This window comes from Gymnodraco acuticeps, unplaced genomic scaffold (genome assembly GCF_902827175.1).
Source record: "Gymnodraco acuticeps unplaced genomic scaffold, fGymAcu1.1, whole genome shotgun sequence".
Taxonomy (NCBI): Eukaryota; Metazoa; Chordata; class Actinopteri; order Perciformes; family Bathydraconidae; genus Gymnodraco; species Gymnodraco acuticeps.
Window position 1 is genome coordinate 1,631,010 of NW_022990198.1, and position 20,629 is coordinate 1,651,638.

At 40.6% G+C, this 20,629-nt stretch overlaps 1 protein-coding gene across 2 annotated transcripts in view; it reads left to right on the top strand.

Moving 5' to 3' along the window:
- LOC117547394 (leucine zipper putative tumor suppressor 2 homolog) overlaps positions 1-20,629 on the top strand; it is a 54,021-nt gene that overhangs the window by 26,263 nt on the left and 7,129 nt on the right. The window contains exon 2 of one of the 2 annotated variants that reach the window (XM_034218117.1): positions 9,198-9,328. The gene's annotated coding sequence lies outside the window, so the exon portion shown is untranslated. Of the gene's footprint in view, positions 1-9,197; positions 9,329-12,502; positions 12,631-20,629 lie in introns of those variants that run through there. The other variant, XM_034218118.1, reaches the window with a different exon arrangement.

A 20,629-nucleotide genomic window follows, 5' to 3' on the forward strand; every position in this document is an offset into this window, starting at 1 on the left:
CGCGGACTGTAGGCAACGAAACAAAAATCCTGCTTCGTAGTATACCCCCCAGGTCCTGACCAGGGGGGTATACTACGAAGCAGGAATTTTGTTTAGCAAGATCACTTCTGGGATTTCCGGTACTACGAAGCTGGTTCACTTTTTAGCGGGCTAGATCTCCATGGTGACTTATCCTGGAACCTAGTCTGTGCTCCGAAGCAGGATATGTTCCAGGATAAGAGATCAACTCAGCGAAAGCACCACGCATGCTGACCAATCAGAGCTCAGTGTGCAGAGGAAATACAGTTTAAACTACCGTTGCAGGAAAGATGGCCGGCCAAAATCACCGACTGTGTGAACGTGAAAATGAATAGAACATCACCTCCCATCTTCAGAGCAATCTGACTATTATAACTATTATACTATTAGGCTATGTTAAGAAAGCTTAATTAAATATCTGCCACAACATAAGTAACCGGATCAAAGTAACATTACGTAGCCTACAGTCAGCGGCACTGTGAGTGCAGACGTCGATGTGTCCCATTATCATTCATATCACATCATAATGTATCATATATTTCCTTATCTGAGTCAGCTGAGCCGTATCTGGCCGTGCAACACTCAGTGTCACATACTGTATGCATAAGTATTATTTTAAGTAACACATTAAGTTGACGAAACACTCGAGTCAAATGTAATTAAAGTCAGATCCACTCGTGTCTTGGACGGGGCAGTGATATCATAAACCTGTTAATGTACGCATTCAAACACTTTTTCTTTTACCAGCTGTATTCACCTTGCAGCTATGTGGCTTTTATCCTGGATAAAGTGTTTAAGTCATGGATGTTTAAAGTTTAACTTCTTCATATGTCTAATATTATAGTTGACTTTTCATTCAGGAAGTATGACGCTGCGCTGTCAGTACGCTTCTCCATGTTTGTGATTGGTCGAATGCTCCAGATACCACCCCTTTTATGTGAACGCGCACCTAACTAGATAGGACACGGCTGGCTTGAGCGAACGAGATGATAGCCAGCGTTGTAGGACAGTTTAGCGAGAGCGGCTTTGTTTTGGATTAAGTCAATCGGATAACTCAAAACATATCCAGGATAGGTTGAACTAGATTCGTAGTATAACCCCCTGGTTAGCCGCTAAGCATAAGTTACCATGGAGATCTAGCCTGCTAAAAAGAGAACCAGCTTCGTAGGACCAGAAAGCCGGAGTTTTCCCTGAATTTAGCCGGCTAAGCGAAAATCCTGCTTCGTAGTATACCCCCCAGGTCTTCTGTAGTTGTTTTCTCCCTTACATTTATGTTGTTATTATGTTCTTTACCACAACCACGTACAAGCAAGCAGTTTTGAAATCAAAATGCATGACACATGTTCAGTTGTTCCTAAAATGCTGATGTGCTTTTCTCTGATATCAGGAGTACAGTATTCTCAACACATCTGTTTGTATGATCTCCCTTTTTGCTACACTATTCCCCTATTTCCTGAACGGCCTTTGTTCAGGGTGTGTTGCTTCCTGCATCTCTTACGGGTTTTGTTAACTTGTCTGGAACCTTTGGCATGCGGCTGAACATTATGATAATAAACCTAAGTGCTGTGCTGTGGTGTGGCGGTGTTTGGATAGGGGAGAAGTGGGACGCCACCCTACTCCTTAATAGTTCAGTGTGTGTGCGTATGTGTGCGCGTGTGATAGCCTGGCAAACACTGAACATCATTTATCTTCATTTATTCCTTTCTATTACACTGCCTTTCCCCATAGGAATCTAAATGTATTTCCCGTGCCTCCATCCCATGTAATGTAACCTCCCGACTACTGCACAGTACAGCTATAAGTAACTGTATGCCATTATGCTCAGATGTACATCTTAACAAACCAATATTGAATGTTTATGAGATTTATTCAAAGTTTCCAGCAGTACATTAAGTTATGTGAATGAATGCCTGGTGTCTCTGTATCATAGTTGTCTGCATAGGTTCGCAAAACCGAGCTTAATGGAGAGTAAATATTGGACTTTCTTTTATAAATTCATCACAAACGGGAATCCAAAATAATGCTATTGTAGCACCATTTCTCCTGGATGTGCGATTCGTTTCCTAACATGTATGCCGACTTTATGAAGTAGTTATAATAGTTGTGTGTTTTGCGAGCTATTTTATAGTGGCCCCAAGTTGCCAAAAATCTTAACGATACAAAAAAGTCCCAATTGGCATTTCCAGAAGTCACAGTTTTGACCACCAACCTGATATGAAATCGGATACATTTTGTCATCTGTAACTAGAAATATTTGTCTTTCTGAGCTCCTATTATTTGTGATGCCGTCTAGTATTCCAATTCTCATTGGAAAGGCACACTTAGTTTAGACATTAAACCCTTAAAATGGCACTTGGTAACCTGCTTAATCGATCAAAACCTCAACCAGGGGGGCCTCTATTCAATTCAGGTGTCTACATGGACATTATTTGCTTTGAACAGTCATGAAAGCACTGATAATGATCTGTGTTTAGGCCCCGTCCACACGGAGACGAAACGGTTGTTATCCGCTATAGTTCTTTATCGTGTGGAACGGAACCGCAGAAACGGAGCCCTCAAACGATAACGCATCCCAAAGTAGGAAGGTCTGGTAACGTAACGCTTGCGGCACCGTGTGTACGCCCTAAACGATCATAACCCCACCTCTCCCCACCTCTCCTGCTCACCCCCGCTTCACCCGCGTCATTGCTGATGCGTTTCCCCAACAACAACAATAATGGCGGATCACAGGGTTGCGTTCATGCTCCAGACGCTACTGACCATGATACAGATGTTAGTGCAAAATCTACAGTTCCTCTACCACAACCATCAGCAACAAGTGGACATGGAGAACTACATGAACTGCATGTTGCTAAATCCACCGCGGAGAATAAACAGAAAGGCAACCATGGCAATCATGCTCGGGGGTCTTATTCGCTGCTTTTGGTGTAGTTTGTGGCGGAAGTACAGCGCCACTTATAAGGCCCTGCATATGTACTACAGCGTCTCCAGCGGGTCGAGCGGTCTCGTGTGGACGGACACGTTTCTTGAGCCGATTCCGTGTGGACGGAAGACTTTTTTGATATCGACTTCGGTTTGTTTTGTCGTCTCCGTGTGGGCGGGGCCTAAGACAAACTGCTATTAATAAACCTCTACAGAGTTCACAGTATATACTGTCACTTTACCTCTGCAATATTTACTATAAGAAGCGCCAAGCTATTTGTAATGAGGAACATCACACGTGGGAAGCTCCTAAGCACTTCCATCTGTCTGTAACATAATATTAAAACATATAGGCCAAGTGAAGAGCTGAAGCTTTAAGTAAAGCCTGTAACAGTACAGGCAGTTAGTGCCGCTAATTTGAGTAAACATCCCAGATCCTGCTGATCAAACAGGAAGTTCAATAACAAGGCAGCTGCTACTCCCCTATGTTTGAGAACCAAGCAGCACTGTATGGTGGCATTTCCTCCTGTCAAATGATAGATTTACATAATGTTGTTTTTATTCTATTTTCTTTAAAACATCTTTATTCTATTTACTTTAGCTACCAAAAACATGTGAAGTGCATGCCCCTGTTAAAGTTGTATTTTTATTTTGTATACACAACATGCGATACCTTGTTTGAAAGTGGCACTGTTAATAATAAAACTTTGTCCTTTGTTTTTAATCCTGGCTCAACACCAATATTAAGTAACTTGTTGTTAAGGTAATGTTCTAATCTTGTTCCCTTAATCTACCACAAACTGCTGTTAGCTAAACTCAGTTATGCATGCTCGGTTCAAAGGTAAAATATTAAACCTACCAGGACCTCTAAAGCTTAAATAATTGACATGTTATATTTCATTTGTTTAAAAAAAAAGAGGTGTAAAAATGTCACAAAATGGTTTTACTGGGATTTATGTGTCAAAGTATTTATTGGCTAAACATAGTTTTATTACCATTTAATGTCCAACTGTTCCCTAAAAATCTATTAACTGTTTATGGGAAAACAGTGAGGTAGAGGTAGATGTAACAAGTAGAGCTGGACCATATACAGTTGCAAGAAAAAGTATGTGAACCCTTTGGAATTACCTGGATCTCTGCATAAGTTGGTCATAAAATGTGTTCTGATCTTCATCTAAGTCACAACAATAGACACACACAGTCTGCTTAAACTAATACCACACAAACAATTATATGTTTTCATGTTTTTATTGAACACACCATGTAAACATTCACAGTGCAGGGTGGAAAAAGTATGTGAACTCCTAGGCTAAAGACTTCTTCAAGAGCTAATTGGAGTCAGGAGTCAGCCAACCTGGAGTCCAATCAATGAGACGAGATTGGAGGTGTTGGTTAAAGCTGCCCTGCCCTATAGAAAATACACACCAGTTTTGAATTTGCTATTCTTAAGAAGCATTGCCAGATGTGAACCATGCCTCGCACAAAAGAGCTCTCAGAAGACCTACGATTAAGAATTGTTGACTTGCATAAAGCTGGAAAGGGTTACAAAAGTATCCCTAAAAGCCTTGATGTTCATCAGTCCACGGTAAGACAAATTGTCTATAAATGGAGAAAGTTCAGCACTGTTGCTACTCTCCCTAGGAGTGGCCGTCCTGTAAAGATGACTGCAAGAGCACAGCGCAGAATGCTCAATGAGGTGAAGAAGAATCCTAGAGTGTCAGCTAGAGACTTAAAGAAATCTCTGGCACATGCTAACATCTCTGTTGACGAATCTACGATACGTAAAACACTGAACAAGAATGGAGTTCATGGGAGGAAGCCACTGCTGTCCAGAAAAAACATTGCTGCACGTTTGAAGTTTGCAAAAGAGCACCTGGATGTTCCACAGCACTACTGGCAAAATATTCTGTGGACAGATGAAACCAAAGTTGAGTTGTTTGGAAGGAACACACAACGCTATGTGTGGAGAATCCAAAGGGTTCACATACTTTTTCTTGCAACTGTATCAGGAAATATACAACACTATGTGAAGTATTTTCTCTCTCATGCTGTCTCCCCTCGTATCTCTCATCCAGTTTGATTACAGAATAACCAGTTGAAGATACTGGTCTGTTGGTAAGGTTTGTTGAACTTATGAACTTTTATTGACATTTATTGCAAGTTTTGATATGATTATGTTGAGTATGTGATTTATAATGTAACATTTAGTTCATTGCATAACTCTAGTGACATTGTGTATGTCACTTAGTCTTTAAATACTGTGGGAATAATTCATCTACAGCAGGGGTCTTCAACTAAAATTCAACGAGGTCCAGTTAGAGAAAATCTCCCCATGCAAAGGTCCGGAACATCAAAATGTCTAACTTGCTTCATGAATTAGTGTGATATATATATTGAAGTGTCCTGTAGCTTTATCAACGTCTGCATGTAATCGACAACTGACTGCCAATCAAATAAAGAAAGTACAATTCAAAAACAACAATATTTATTGTCAATTAACATTGAACTAGATATACAGTAAATACTGTGGATATGTGTAATGTTCCTCTCGGGCTGCATTTACAAATAAAATAGAGAAAATAAATAAAATATCTTTTGAAAATGTGTGCATCTTAAAAGTGCTTAATTTTAGATAAATAAAATAAAGTGTAGCAGCAGCTTGAGTTTCCCTTTTTCTTTGTTAACCGTTTCACATCATGACTTAACAGTTTCAGCCGATTATAGAACAATATCAGTCTTTACACATCATAACAATTGAACAGTTTAAAGTTTCTCTTTCTTTCCCTCTTATATTGCAGTCCCTCACTCACTTTTTTAAAATTCAGTGTGAGAATTGAGCTCGAGCTTGTCCTGCCAGGAGTTTGTAAATCTGGGCTGAAATGGTGTCAGGGCCATTCTCACACACATGCAGGTGCTCATTGGTTTCAGTGATGCAAACACAGGTATGGTGAAAAAAGAGAGAACTATTCGAAGCAGGAAAAAAACAGAGTAATACCATCTGACAAAGGCCTGTGCTTAAATTAACTGCTATTCTTTATAATATACTCAGATCAATAGGAGACAGAGATGTTAAGTTCAAAATCAAGGGTTTTTATTATTATTTACAGCAGGGGTGGGGAACCTTTTTCCTTTAAATTTTTACAACATCCTCCGAGGGTCGTATAAATTATTGAATTCAACCTCTGCTTAAAAAAACTAAAATCACAGCCCATTCATTTCACCTTTCTTTCATTCTGTGCAAAGAAAAAGCAACCTCTTAATCCAGATATCTCACCATGACTCACGTATGCATGCATGTGCACGGTGTGGCGTGACCACCAAAACAGAAAGATATGGACACAAGATGTGTGCAAATGTATTTAGTATCCTATCCATGTGAACATGACTTAAGTGGGGGGGGACCTAACCTCCTCCAGGGGGGTCCGGGGGCATGCTCCCCCGGGAAGATTTTTTTTAAATATTGAAGTTAAAAGCATCAATCTGGTGCACTTTGAGAGCAACATTAGGAGATCTATGGATACATCTCTCAACACCCATATGAAACGGAACTGTAAGCATATTTTTCTTTTTGGATATTTTTACAAATCACTCTCCTTTTAAACTCTATTCTTGTTATTTTTAACAACTTTTTTGTTACTGTCATATAGTATTTTATACCTGTTTTTCATTTAGTTTCATTAATAACTATAATGATCATATCAAGGTGTGCCTTAACCTCACTGAGCTGAGGTTATTTGAGCCTCTCAGGAGAGAGCTCTCTTCCACCTGGTTGTAGAAAAGCTCTTTAAATTCGTTAGCATAGCTAGCTAACCAGATGCTAATAACAACAGATCGCCACTGTGCTTACAACTAAAGACACAGCCACGCAAACACTGCAGCATGTGTACGGCTCCTTATGGGTATTGCAATATTTGAAGAGCTGGAGCGGCGTTCCGGTGCTCTCTGTCAGCACTCCTTTCAGACGAGGAACCTGTCCTTGGACAGGAAAAACAGGTACTCGCTTGTTTAATTATTTTTGCGGTCTAGATTTATTCTTCTTTTTTGAAGTGAGAAGTTGTCCGTCAGTCGGACTGACGGACGGACTCCCCCCCCACCCCCAAAACGAAAACTCTTCGGTTCTCCACTTAATTACACAAGTCAACCAAATCAGTGTTAAAAAAGCGGGAGGAGCCGAAAAAACCCCTATTAATGTATTGATTATAGCTCCGGGTCCGTATAGGTCGGCGTCTGGGTCCGGATCCGGACCGCGGTCCGCCTGTTGCCGACCCCTGATCTACAGAGTTACTTGGAAATATGACCTCTTGAAGCATTGGCAATTATTCCAAAGTGTCTTATGCACATATTTCGTAAACTCAATGATACTCAGGGCCGTCCCTGGCCAACTTGGGGCCCCAAGCGACATTGTGAGATGAGGCCCCCCCAACCGACAGGAGTGAAACAATTTTTTTTGGAAACAAAGTACTTTGCAAATATAATTCCTGTTTATTATTATCAACAGTTACTTTTTTATACAGTGAGGTAAATGTGCAAGTATGCGTTTACAGGTGAATACGTCTGCATTTCCTGCCAAATACTAGCCTCAAAAAGATTAAAATATAATTAATGCAAATAAACTACTTCTACTAATAATCAATTCAATAATATAAATACTATATTATTATAATATAGTTGTAATATAGTCAAGACAAAACATGCTTATGACATGCTCAAAAACTGATATTTCTTAAATCTGTATTCAAATGTAGTTCCCTCTGTCAGCAATGTGTCAACAACTACACATACATTTCTATGAGTATTTCTCTGTGTTGTGGTTGACATGGTGATGACTGTTAGGAGTTAAGGGGAGAGGCTGAGCATCACCATGAAATGTGCAAATTGACATCAAAATGAATAAAAGGAGAAAATATGCTCCATGTTTTTTAGGCTGTAAACTTTAACTGTTATGTAAGCCAACTAGACGGACAGTGTATCACTCTTCCACCTGTACATTAGCAGATACAAGGCATAACATACTTGAATGAATGGTAAATAAAGAATGCTGGAGATAACTGCATCTCCATTAGCCTATATGCTATGCAGAGACTGCCTTCTTCATGTCGTGAATTGCAGCTGATGTTTTAATATGGCAATTGGCAAAAGTTTGACATTTGACTCATACAATAACCCACCTTCGAGTGATGCTCTAGTTTCTTCATGTTTTTGTTTTTTTTCCCTCTTGCTTGCGCCGGACTGAAACTGTCTTTTCACCGACATCTCTTCACCTGCACTAGTGGCCGTATCAAAGCCGTGATTGGTCAGATGTCGATTCATTGCAACGGTGTCGGGTTACAGACGTGCTCCCCTTGTCACCTCTCACTCTCACGTGTCAGCAGGGGGTGCGCGGAGAACTGCGCTGAGAACTGCGCACAAGCCGAGCTCATAAGCCGAGGCCCCCTGCGCAATGTGAGGCCCCATGCAGCCTGCATGATCGGCCTGTAGGGAGGGACGGCCCTGATGATACTCAAACATACAGAAAGACATATTACAACTTGTAAAATGTGCTTGGTAATTGGAGACTAACATAATTAAAGTTGGGAGGTTAAGGGCAGTGACTTTATCTGCAGTGCAGTAGATCTTATCTACACCATTTTCCAGAACCATATGCTGCTATTATTTATTCTTCTCGTGTGAGATGATTGTTCTCCCTGAAACGATATGACTTGCTGAAAACATGATGGTGCCAAAGGTAATCTAAAGTATGTGAATAGCCATTATGAAACAATAGCTGTCTGGCTCACACCTATGGTACTTAAATGTGACTTTACCGCTAATGCAACAGTTTAATGATATACAGATGGGCCCTGTGCTTCTTTCCACATGGACAGGGTGCTTCTTTTGTCTTTTTTAAAGGAAAGGCACCACATGATCATCAATTCAATTTGTTAAGTGTTTTAAACTTAGAAACTGTGTTTTTCTACAGAAAATAACAAAAACTTGTTGTGAAAACAGCAACGTTTTTACTTTACTCGGGGGAAAGCCCTCTTGTTAGTGAACTGGGTGCCAGCTTTGGGCTCGGTCTTCACTCTTGTTGACATGGAAAATCCCCTCAGTCTCAACCTTCTTGCATGTGAAAACTTTCGCCATCATGACTCAGATTTTCCTCTTTTCCGCTGACTTCTAAACACACTTGTCACAACTCTCCACTGTAGGTAGAAGTCTCAGTGCTTCTCTTTTGCTGAATCAACAAGTGCATTGTTCTTTTCTTTTTCTCCCCTCAGTTTTGGAGAACAAAGCGACAAAGACGGAATGAGGATCTGCTCACTGTTGTGAGTTCTTGGGATGCTCGACCGACCTGTCCGCCATGCTTTTCTAAGGCCTCCAGAATCTAAAGACGGGGTGTCATTGTGAGGTGAGTGGTGCCTTTTTAATGAAATGTTTTAAACTTGAACTTTTTGGCTGTTTTAAAATTAGATTTATGCTAACTTTATCGGACTACTGCAGGAAACTTCTCACTCACAAAGCTGCTGCTGTAATTCATGTTAATTCTCTGATATTCCAAACCAAGCATTTCTGGTAGAGACTTTATTGACGTTAAAAATAGTCTGCAGCTTGCCACACACGTAACAGTGTGCATCCCATCATGTGTGGATGTTAACACGTTCCTGCTGCATGAGTTAGCAGCAGATCTTAATCATGGATAGGGTTTTTCTGTAATTTTAGAGCTGGAGGCGTAACCCTAATCTCTTTGGCACATTATACAGTAAATCCGTGTGTGGCTAAGTCGGGTCCCTGCCAACTCAACAGTCTGTGGGTTTATGACACAACTTACTAAGAGTACATATTTCCCTTGTTTTCATTTTGTGTCTCTAAATGATGAGCCACCCCCTGCCAAGTGCTACAGATTGGCACTGGTTTTATTTAGGAGGTGTTCCTGGACTGCTTTGTGCCTTGGTGGTTTATTTTGGAAGCAAGAAGTCTAAAAGAGTGGCTTGTTGAGGCCAGTTTTAGCTCCACTGTCCAGAGGGAGTGATGTCCCCATGCAAAGGCGGTACGGATATTGATGGATGGCCTAGCTTTCTGTCGGTCTCGTGTCCCAGACGTGAGGCGTTGTTATGAAAATATAGAAGGAAGCAGGCTGACGGGCCGCAGAAGGATGGCATCTCGGCCTTTTGATGGATGACCCCCTGCTGGGCTTCCACTATTGATACAGATAAACTAGAATATTGGCCTTTTTTAAAGAGCAGCTTTCAATGTTTACCAGAAATTGGCCCACAGACGGAACTCTAAACCTTTTGTGGGAACCTCTGTAGGATAATAAACTTTATATGACTTATGGGGATAAACTACAAGACAGATGCATTTAACTTACAGCAAAGCCACACTGGAATTATGTTTTGTATCTGGAGTTTTACATTCATTTCCTTTTTCCTTTCCTTTGGGCTATCATACAGAAAGCAAATAGAACACACTCAATTGTAATTTCACTGTTCTGCTTCAGCCTCTAAATCAACCCGCTCGAAAGGGGCTGAGTCATGTTAGAACCCCCTCTAGCCTATAAAGTGGCAGTGTTAATGGTGGCATTCACAGAGGTGATTTGCAGCCTGCTCCTTTATCCCAGCACTGGTGGCCTCGGGCCGGCTGATTGATGGTGTTTGTTTGGCCATTCTTGGACTCTTCACTCGGAGTGGTTCCTGTGGCTTTGGCTGCAGCCAAACGGGACTTCACTTGCGGCACTTTCAGTGTTCTCCAGACCTCCCATTAAGACCAGCGTGACCAAGAATTACCTTGAACTCCTTCTCCTACGTCTTATTGCTTGAAGGACAGACTTTGGGCCCAGTGTGACCTAGTTATAGCAGCAGGGAGAGCGAGGGAGTAGTAAAGAGAAAGGGACAGATCTGTGTTTGTGTATGTGTGTGTGTGAGGCTATGTCAGGACATAGCCTACTTCTCGTACCCTACTTTACCCCTCTCTTCATCTGGAGCTGAGCAGCTGAGCTCCGACTGCACTCCACCTGTTGTTTCTCTTTTTTTAAATCATTTGGCCAGATGGTGGATTACAGGTCAGTGCAAGAAGCTAAATGCTGCCACTGTTACAGGACAGTGCACTTCTGGAAGCTGATCCACTGGTTACCCAGGATGTTAGAAACCCTAAATATTCTATCAAAGATGTTGCAGATTCTAGGTTTAACCAGGCAAAATAACGCATGGAAATTCCATGTTGTTTTCAGCAGTAAAAAACATTTAAAACTGACATTCACAATTTCTCATGCAACAAACATCCTCTTTTAAGGAGCAGGAACATGTTTAGAGTTTGTTTTCACCATAAGCTGGAACCAGACCAAGCAAAGACTTGGTCATCAAACATAATTTATCATATTATGTTTTTGTTGAACTGGGTGCTTTGTTTTCTATCCATTTAACTTTTCATCCATATGTGAAATATGTTTTTTTGTTCATTTGTTCTCTTGAATGATACCTATTCTCACTTTAAAACAAAAACAAGAACACAGTTCTTCTTTTGTTCTTCTGACAGCTGAAGGCCTTTTTGCTGCACCTCGTAGTTGAGTGATACTTAATTTGGAACTGAACCCATGGACCTGAGTTATGAAAATGCAACTGCTGTGAACCACCAACCACGAGGGTCAACAAATCAACCAGGTCTAAAATGTTCAGATAAAGAACTGAAAGTTCATCACATCCTTGAGTATTGTATCGGTTTTCTTTCTTTCTTTTACTTTATGGGACAGTTTAGAGTTGAGATTGGTGTACACTATTTGTAACCATTATGTTCTGGTTGAATCTAACATTGTCTGACGTTTTAAAGGCCTTGAACACGTTACTGTATCTTAATGTGTCAAACATCCAGCTCTGCCTCTTGAGGAGTTACGGTTCTCTCCTGTCTTTGCTTTTAAGGAGCTGCCGATCTTAGGTTTAACTCATTTAATTCGGGTTGACGACTTATTTGATTAAGAATTTGCTCAGTAACTAAATGAGCTTTGTTTCTGCCCGTCTTTGTTTTAGATCAGATTGACAGATGAGAAGCAGGACTAGTGTTTGATGAAGTTTCACCTCCTTCTCCTACACCCCAGCATTATACTCTCCCTCCTTTAACTTGAATCTTCTTTTGTTTTTGTCTTTAATGCACTTAGGTGAAGATTTCAATTTGACGGATGAAAAGGCTGTAATCCAGAATAGAATCTGTGGTTAAGGCAGACTTTTTAAAGTGAGATGATATCGTCATGCGGTGCTGCTTTCTTTTTACTTTTAATTCCTTTCTTCTTGAAATAGGGAGGGAAAGTAAAAAGGTCTCTGACAGCTCGCCTTTCCCTGGCTTCCCCGTCTCTTTCTCTCCTTTTCTTTTTACTGCCTGACAAAGGCAGCAGAGAACTTTGCAGTGTGTAGTTTCTTTGGTCAAAGGAAATGGAAGAGGAGGAGTGGAGCAGGGAAAGAGGAGGTGTATCTGTCAGAGAGGCTGTGCTGAGAGGAGGAGAGGGGGGGGCAATAGAGAGAGGAAGGGGAGGGGACTGTGCTCCCATTCACACTGGTGGCATTTGGCTTGAGAAAGAGTCGGGGGGGTTAGAGAAGTTTTCCTCAGGAGGGCTGGTCAGAAACGGAGCCAAACACCCAGGAGCAGGAACACAGCTGACAGACGGAGCTGAGGCCGGATGATAAGGAGGAGACACCAGGGCAGATATGCAGGGGACAGACAGGGGTAAGAGACTCTTAGGAGGGGGAGGTGGGCGTTGGAAAACAGGGAAGTTGACTTACCATGGCAATAAAGGTGACACACATGTTTGGTAGCATATGGTTCATTCACCATTTGACTTATACAGTCACTTCGAATATTTATTTGATGTGTAAATGTTCTTGTGCAGGTTTGTTGCATGCACATTATTAAAGCTGCAACTATTAGTCTGCATCTGTATTGGAATCATAAAATGGCAAACATGCTCCATCCTAAAATCTACCGTTTCCTTGTAAATTGAAAACATTTGAGACTGTAAATCAACCAAAACAAGTTCAGTTTAGAAAGTGCCTCTGAGATAATTGAATGACTTATTTCCTTATTTATTTTGATTTCATTAACTCATTAAGTTAATTGATGGAAAAGTATTGTTAGTTACAGGAGGTAACACATTTGAAAGCCACAGTTAACTCCCACGCTACTGTTTTATTGCTCATTAAAAGAAAAACCGGTACAATCTCGTTAATCAAGGTGTGTGTGTGTGTGTGTGTGTGTGTGTTGTGTGTGTGTGTGGTGTGTGTGTGTGTGTGTGTGTGTGTGTGTGTGTGTGTGTGTTGTGTGTGTGTGTGTGTGTGGTGTGTGTGTGTGTGTGGTGTGTGTGTGTGTGTGGTGTGTGTGTGTGTGTGTGTGTGTGTGGTGTGTGTGTGTGTGTGTGTGTGTGTGTGTGTGTGTGTGTGTGTGTGTGTGTGTGTGTGTGTGTGTGTGTGTGTGTGTGTGTGGAGGCCTCTGCTCTCTTTCAGTGCAGTATAGTCATTGACAGAGAGCATCATTTCAGCAATAACAAATAGTTTAATAATTGGTTATTCAATCTACAAACGTTTTTAAGGTCATTTACAAAGCCAGGCACTCAAATGTGAGAATCTTAAGTAAAATATCTTGGGGTAATTTGAACAAATCACCTTGGGCACATGGCACTATTATCTGACATTTTGTAGATTAAACAGTTCATAAACATTAAAAATAATCCAGCTATGTGTGGAACATTCACATTTGGCCTGGTGACCGTGTCTGCCAGGGCTGCGTGGGGCCGTCTGTGGAAAGGTAGGTTGTCTACAAAACTTAAATAGCTTTGTTACACTTTCCCTCTGTCCCAGTTTTTCAACAGAGGGGGTAGAATAAGGAGATGGGAGGGGGCGAGATTCAGAAGTTTGGCCAGAGAGATGGAGGAGGAGGAGGGGCTCTCAATGTTTGTTCCCTCATGCGGACGCTCTCTTCTGAAAACTGAGACTCTTCTCCCTCCTTTCAGTCCACCTCTTTACTTCTTTCTGTCTTCATCCAGTCAGAGCTGGTATTATTATTAAAATAGTTTATTTTTACTCCCCTCTAATCCCAACACTTCACCTGGTGTGGGGAATATTTTTGGACTCACCTCTGAGTGATGTGTGTTTATGGCGCGGTGCTACCAACAAAGAGGGGTTTAGAGCAGTGCTCTTTCAGTTTGTCTCAAAGCAGGTTTGTGTGACGTTGCAGGGCAGGGCCAGTGAGCTGTCGTGTATACTGTACCTTTGTAATACGGCCTCTATAAAAAGGCTTTTATACTGTTTGCTTCTCGGATTGCCAATCTCAGACGAAGGGTTGTCCAGCATGCCAATGAATGCCATCAGGATTTATCTCTAGACTAACTGCTGTATTAGTGATGAAATGCAGATCAGGGATCGCATTGACCTGGCTGCTATTCTGAAGACTCTGATTCCTATAGATATAACATATGGACATTTCAGCAAGAATATTTAAATGTATTGACCTCAACAAATGGATTTCTATTGTCCTGTTAGAGCTCCCATTTCACCACAGAAATAAGATGTATTCAAAGTAAGGGGACATTTTGATCACCTCTCGTTATTGTTCGCAAAGAGACATTTATAAAACATTCAGGGAGTTATTTAAGCCAGTTTAGAAGATAACTGGACTCATTTTGATTTAAGTTTTCAAAATCTCATCTCTTTAAAGTTACTGTGGCAATACGCACCAATGCAGGTGTGTTTTGGGAACCCCCTTTAACCATATTTTGACGTTTGATCTTCTGTAGTCATTATCCTTTTCTTTGTTTATTCGGTCATAAACATTAACTCACAACCCTATCGGAGACCGTAAAAACAGTATTGGCTTCCATGGAGTCTGATTTGATAACATTTTATATATTGTATAGAGGCAATTCAGTTTGATTGTGATCAATAGCAATCAGGGTCGCTAAAAACAACCTTAAGGCACAAAAACAAATCAAATCATAGGGGCTTTTTGTGTCGCAATATACTGTAAGGTGTATATATTTGAAAGCAAATGTGGTATTAACCAAATTAGAACAATTCATACAGCATTAAAGTGAAATAAAACAAGGAACTAAAGAGTGTAGACTGCAATGTGTGATAGCTTTAGTTTGAAGGGCTTTGATGCCTTATGCCTTTTGCAGTGAAATCACAATTTTATAAAACTGCAGCAATTGCAGATTCTCTCTTCGCTGTGCTGAAAGATTGGAGATGAAAACTGATGCTTTGGTGTTACAGCAAATCCTCAGACTTTCTGCTGCAGGCTGCTGCACAGAAACATGCTCATTGCATGATAAATATTGTAATCTCTTCTCCCAAGCATGTGGCAATGCTGATGATAGGACATAAACACAGTGGCTGTAAAGGGGACATGTCCTCACACTGACCAGCACCAAGTCTGTCCATGTTTAGTCCTAACTCTCATTATCCGCTGTGCCCGCACATTCCTGCGGCTGGAGGAGGGACGAGGCCGTCTGTCTGCCCGACTATGGGGCTTTAAAACCTTCAAGGGCTTTCCCAGACAAAAACAGTCTGTCAGCTGACACTGCAGACATCATGAGGGTGGCGAAAATAAAGTTTGCGTGCCATGCGGTGTTGTTTTAGCTGGGTATATGAGGTATAAATGTTGTGTATTTTGTGCTAAAATTATATAAATTGGATATCTAATTTCAACATTCTAATCTCGCTGAGAGAAAGAGTTTTTATCTTGCTGTAGTATTGGCCATTACCTACTATTATTCAAATGTACATTTGCACAAACCATGAATAGATAAACACAGAAGAAAACAACACTAAAAAAAACAACATAAATATTGCCATTTATGAAGCAAAACATTTATAAATTCCTGCTTCTCAAATGTGAAGATTTGCAGCCGCTCGTTATCATTAATCTCTTTAAGATTTTGGATTTTTAGTTTCCAAAAACAAGCAACATACCTTATTTTTTTTGTAAATAATGATAAATATGAACTGGACAGTTTAATAGATAATTAAACTAGATAGTTGCATAATATAAAAAATCTGATTATATCAATGCCACCTCCTCTTTATTTGTAATGGATTCATCCAGCAGTCATGAGTTGTTAATGGGCATTTATCTTCAGTTGGAGGCACTGGGAGCGTATGGAAGACCCTCAGAGAGCTATAGAAAGACTGAAAGCTTCAAGATGCTAAGGAGGGGTCCTGGCCTCCCTGTCAGCCCTCTGACCCCTCCCCTCTTCTCCCCCACTTCTAATGTTTAAGGCCTCGGTCACCATGACAACATAAAGGAGACCAGGACCGCATGATGCTGACGGGGGCTTTAAAATCAGTTTGAGACCCCCCTGCTTTTCTCAGTAGAGTCCCCTGCATACTTTCAGTCATCTTGAGTCTACAGGGATTAGAGCGTATTCACTCTGGAGAGAGGTTGAGGGTAACAACGAGAACTAGAGAATGCAATTCCTGAAGAAATTGCTAGTGGGAATGCTTTATGCTGAAAAGCTGATGATGAACTGCTATGCTGAAATGTAATGTGTAAGAAGAAAGTGAAGAATTTAGATTGAAATGATACATGAACACTGGAGGCTTGAATGTGTGATGAGAAAAGAAAAGAAAGTAAAAAGGCTTGGAAAAGCAGCAGAATATTTGAACTGCAAACTTTTGAACTAACTTGATGGCGAATGATCTGTCGCCATGGCAACGGCATTTGATGACACCCCATAATACGCTTAGATGTGTTGATGGCTGCATCGTGAAGTTTTGGGCCGTTTGGAGCATTTTAACGGAAGTTATGCGAAAACTGTTTCATAGCGAGCATTGTGTTGCCAAGGCAACAACATTTGAATAAATCTTAAAACTGTCAAATTGATGTCTTCATGTGAAGTTTGAGCACTTTTTGACCATTTTCATAGGAGTTATAGCAATATCGTATTTTACGTCGAGGGATGCGTTGCCATGGCAACAGCTTTTGAGGAAAACTCACTAATGGCACATTGACATGTTGAGGGCTGGACCATTAACTGTCATCTGAAGTCTGTTGGTGTTTTGGCCATTTTCATATGAGTTACGACAACTTCGTGTTTTATGGCGAGGGATGAAAACATGGAAACAGCCTATGGTGAGATCTCAGATTTGGCGTAGAGCTGTTGAGGCATGGACCGGTGATATACAAGCGAAGTTGGGGGGACGATCGGACCGTGTCCATTAGAGTTACAGCGACATCGTGTTTTATGGCGAGGGATGAGTTTCCATGGAAACGGTTTCCATGGTGATGTGCAGTAATCAGTGAGAGAAGAGCCTTTCCATTGTTATGAATGAGATAAGCCTCTTACATGTGAACGTTTTGTTGAAGAACCGTAACAGATATCGGTGAAATTTCAACGCGTGAAGCATCTCAAGGACCCTGAGCATCTGAAGTGTGCTTTTTGTGTACTTTCGGGTTAATAATGTGGCCTTTTTGGCAGATTAACTAAAGGTGTGCGGCTGCTGCTGTGAGGAAAGATCCGCCTGAAATTACAATGGTTCTATAATGGAGACATGTTGAAAGTTTGTCACTTCATGCCTCAAGAGGCATTTTGTTTAATGATTTTGTTTAATTTTATTTTTATTTTTCAAGCTACGAGATGTTTTCCTACATTTCTCATGAAAATGTAAGGTTTGGGAATTATAGCAGGTTTAAAAAAACAAACATATGAAGGCAAATTTCAAGCTGTCCTCCACTCTAGCTGTGACATCACGCACTCTAGCTTTAACGAGCTGCGCAATATACACTAATGTTAAAATCTGAAGAAAGCCTCTTTACCAAGGTCTGAACAATGTTTAATATTTCTAAAAGTATGAATCAGATTTAAAAGTTGTGTAACACGAATAATGTCAGAAAGATGTGTAACATTTTAAAGTTGGAATGAGGTTCCTGAGTGAAAGTATGAAGGAACAGTTAGCAGTTGAAGTCGCATGAAGATTTTTCAAGTCTGAAGAGTTTCTCCATTGACTTCCATGTTAAAAAGGTGATGAATTATGGGATGTATCTCTGGAATTATGAAAGTTATGAATGAGAAAAGTAATAGCCATCGATTCCCAATCGAGCTGAACGTTTTGATGTTTGAGCGGAGTTTCTGCGATGTGGAATGTGGGAGCAGAAGAGGGACAAAATAACCCGGCGGAATAAGAATAAAGAATTTGTCCGTAGAAGAACATGACAACACTAAGCTTTAACACACTCCTGAGAAGATTGAATACTTTTTATATTGCTTGGTTTTGGTTAGTTTTAACTTGCCATGCAGAAGCAAATGTTAAAACATCACCTTGTTTAGTGTGTAGTTTACAGGACATATACAGAGAATGCATAATTTAGGGAATAATGACAATTTCACACCTGTGACCTGGAAAAGGATGTTGAGAACTTCCTTCCAGAAAGTCTGAATAAATGGGCAGACCCATACGCAGTGAAGAAGAGTACCGCATTTAACACATGAATTCGGGATATTTGGGTCAAATTTGTAACAAGACCTGTAGAGTTGTTTAGACCTTGTTCTAGAGACATTGTGATAATATGGGGTTTCACTGACGGCTAAACCATAGACATACTTTATCTGATTTCCTCCTATTCAGAGAGGATTATATTTAATACATATCATCAAGGACTAATTAGCTTTTCTCAGTCTATAGTGAAATAACATATGATTAACCCACACACTGCTTTTGAAGACACCACGTATTTGAATAATGCAGTGTGAATCCTTACAGGCACACTGACACATATTTTACACTCCATTGTATGTGCGGATGCACCAAAGAGAATCAATGGAGGATTTAGATGGCATACAAAGTATAACACTTAGAAGGATACATTTGAAATAACAATGTTAATGTTAAAATCTCCTTTTAACTTTTTCATGTGTGACTACCTGGATTTGAGAAGCCATGCGTTTCACTTTCTGATTATAGTACAGTAATACACCAGTGTTGTACTGACAACAGTTTAAAAAAAAAAAAGCTGTACCACCTTCATGACAGTATTGGAACTAACAAAGTTTGAACAAACGCTGCATTACATATTTTACAAAAAAGAAATGGCAGTGTTTACGTATAACACATTACAATATGTCAGTTCCAGTTCTCATTAATTTGTGTAATTCAGTCATTATGAGTGTAAGTAGGGATCAGCCTGTCATTGATTAAGCTAATTAACGTGTAGTAATCAGTGTTCAATCACAGTGGAAGCCTTGCAGGCGCTCTGTGAACTTGGCAGGATGTAAGAGGACTTGGCATGGCTCTCTCCCGGCAGGTGCAGTGTGTCTGACCAGCCTGCCTGCTGTCACTCTCATTTCACCTTATTAGCGAACATGGATTTTGTTCTCCAGGTAAAGAGCGGTACAGAGTAGGAGGCAAAGTCGTACTACTTTCCAAGATTCACTTACAGTGAGTGACGTATTGAACAATCTTACCATACTTTAAATGCTTTTGACTTGCCAGACAAGACTGAAACTGAAGAACAGGACGCACCCCTCAGTCGGATATCCTCATATTCTGTGACTCACTGAAAGGCTTTTAGAGCAGGAGAGGCTCTGCTGTAGTCCATTGTGCACTGTGACCTCATCATCATGCGTCCTGTTGACTCATTGTTCTCCACACAACATTCAACTGTTCACCATCCACAAGACAAGTTGTTGATGTCATAGTCAGTATGCGCCTGTTCATAGTGTCAATATTTACCAGCAGTCCTGTGAGAGTGAGCGAGTGAACAGTAAGTGCTTGTGCTTCCTACATTTAATTATTTAACAGAACTTCATACTTTAAGATTTACTCACAGAAAATACACATTTTTCCTATTACCTGTACTGCTTTTATCAATCTTTAAAATAGTTTTGGTGTGAATTGCTAAGGGTCGGAGGTATCGGTAGTGATGTCTTCATTTTCTACAATACAATGAAACTAGATGAATTTAGAAGCAAAACTTATTTCTTGAACTCATGACCCGGTTACTTTGGATAATCCACAAAGCTTGTTGTGAACATTTTCATTTCTGAACTATTTTCTTTCTACCACATCACTGCACAGAATGAAGTGTCCATCCACTCATGGACGAATGCCTTGATGCTGCGATCTTGATTATTAGAAAGTGCCACAAGAGGAAAAAATATGTATTTTAATATTGTCGTGAACGGCCCTTAAACACCCTCCGCTAAAGTATCACGGCAAGTTTAAGCTGCCTCCTATTCTCTGTGTCTATTATCCACAGTTATGAACTTTTAGGTTAAGGCTGATAAGATGGGTGGAGGCAGTAGCCTTTGTTGCTGTCAGGGAGAGATGCCAGCATGTTAGGAGCCATTCTACATCTCAAATGAGAACAGACCCTTTTCTTCTGTTGCCTCATGCCTCGCAAGCCTAATGCCTCAAGCCCTGTTAGTGCTGCTTGAATGGACTTCATGAATGGCCTGTCCTGGTTCTCTGTGTGTGGGCCACCATGGACTTGTGGGGCATTTGTATGCTTCAGTCTACTGTATATCATCTCTGTTTTGCCTTTTGTTGTAGGCATTCCTCATAAGCACCCTGGTGTGGAGATTGAACAGCTAGAATTTGACCCTATTAGTATCTGGGAGGAAAAACATGGCAGTTTAACCAGTATTTAGTTCCCGAGATGAGATATAGCAACCGATTGGGTCAGTTGTGTGTCAGCTATTTCAAATCATACAATTAGGAAATTGTTTAAATACCCATTC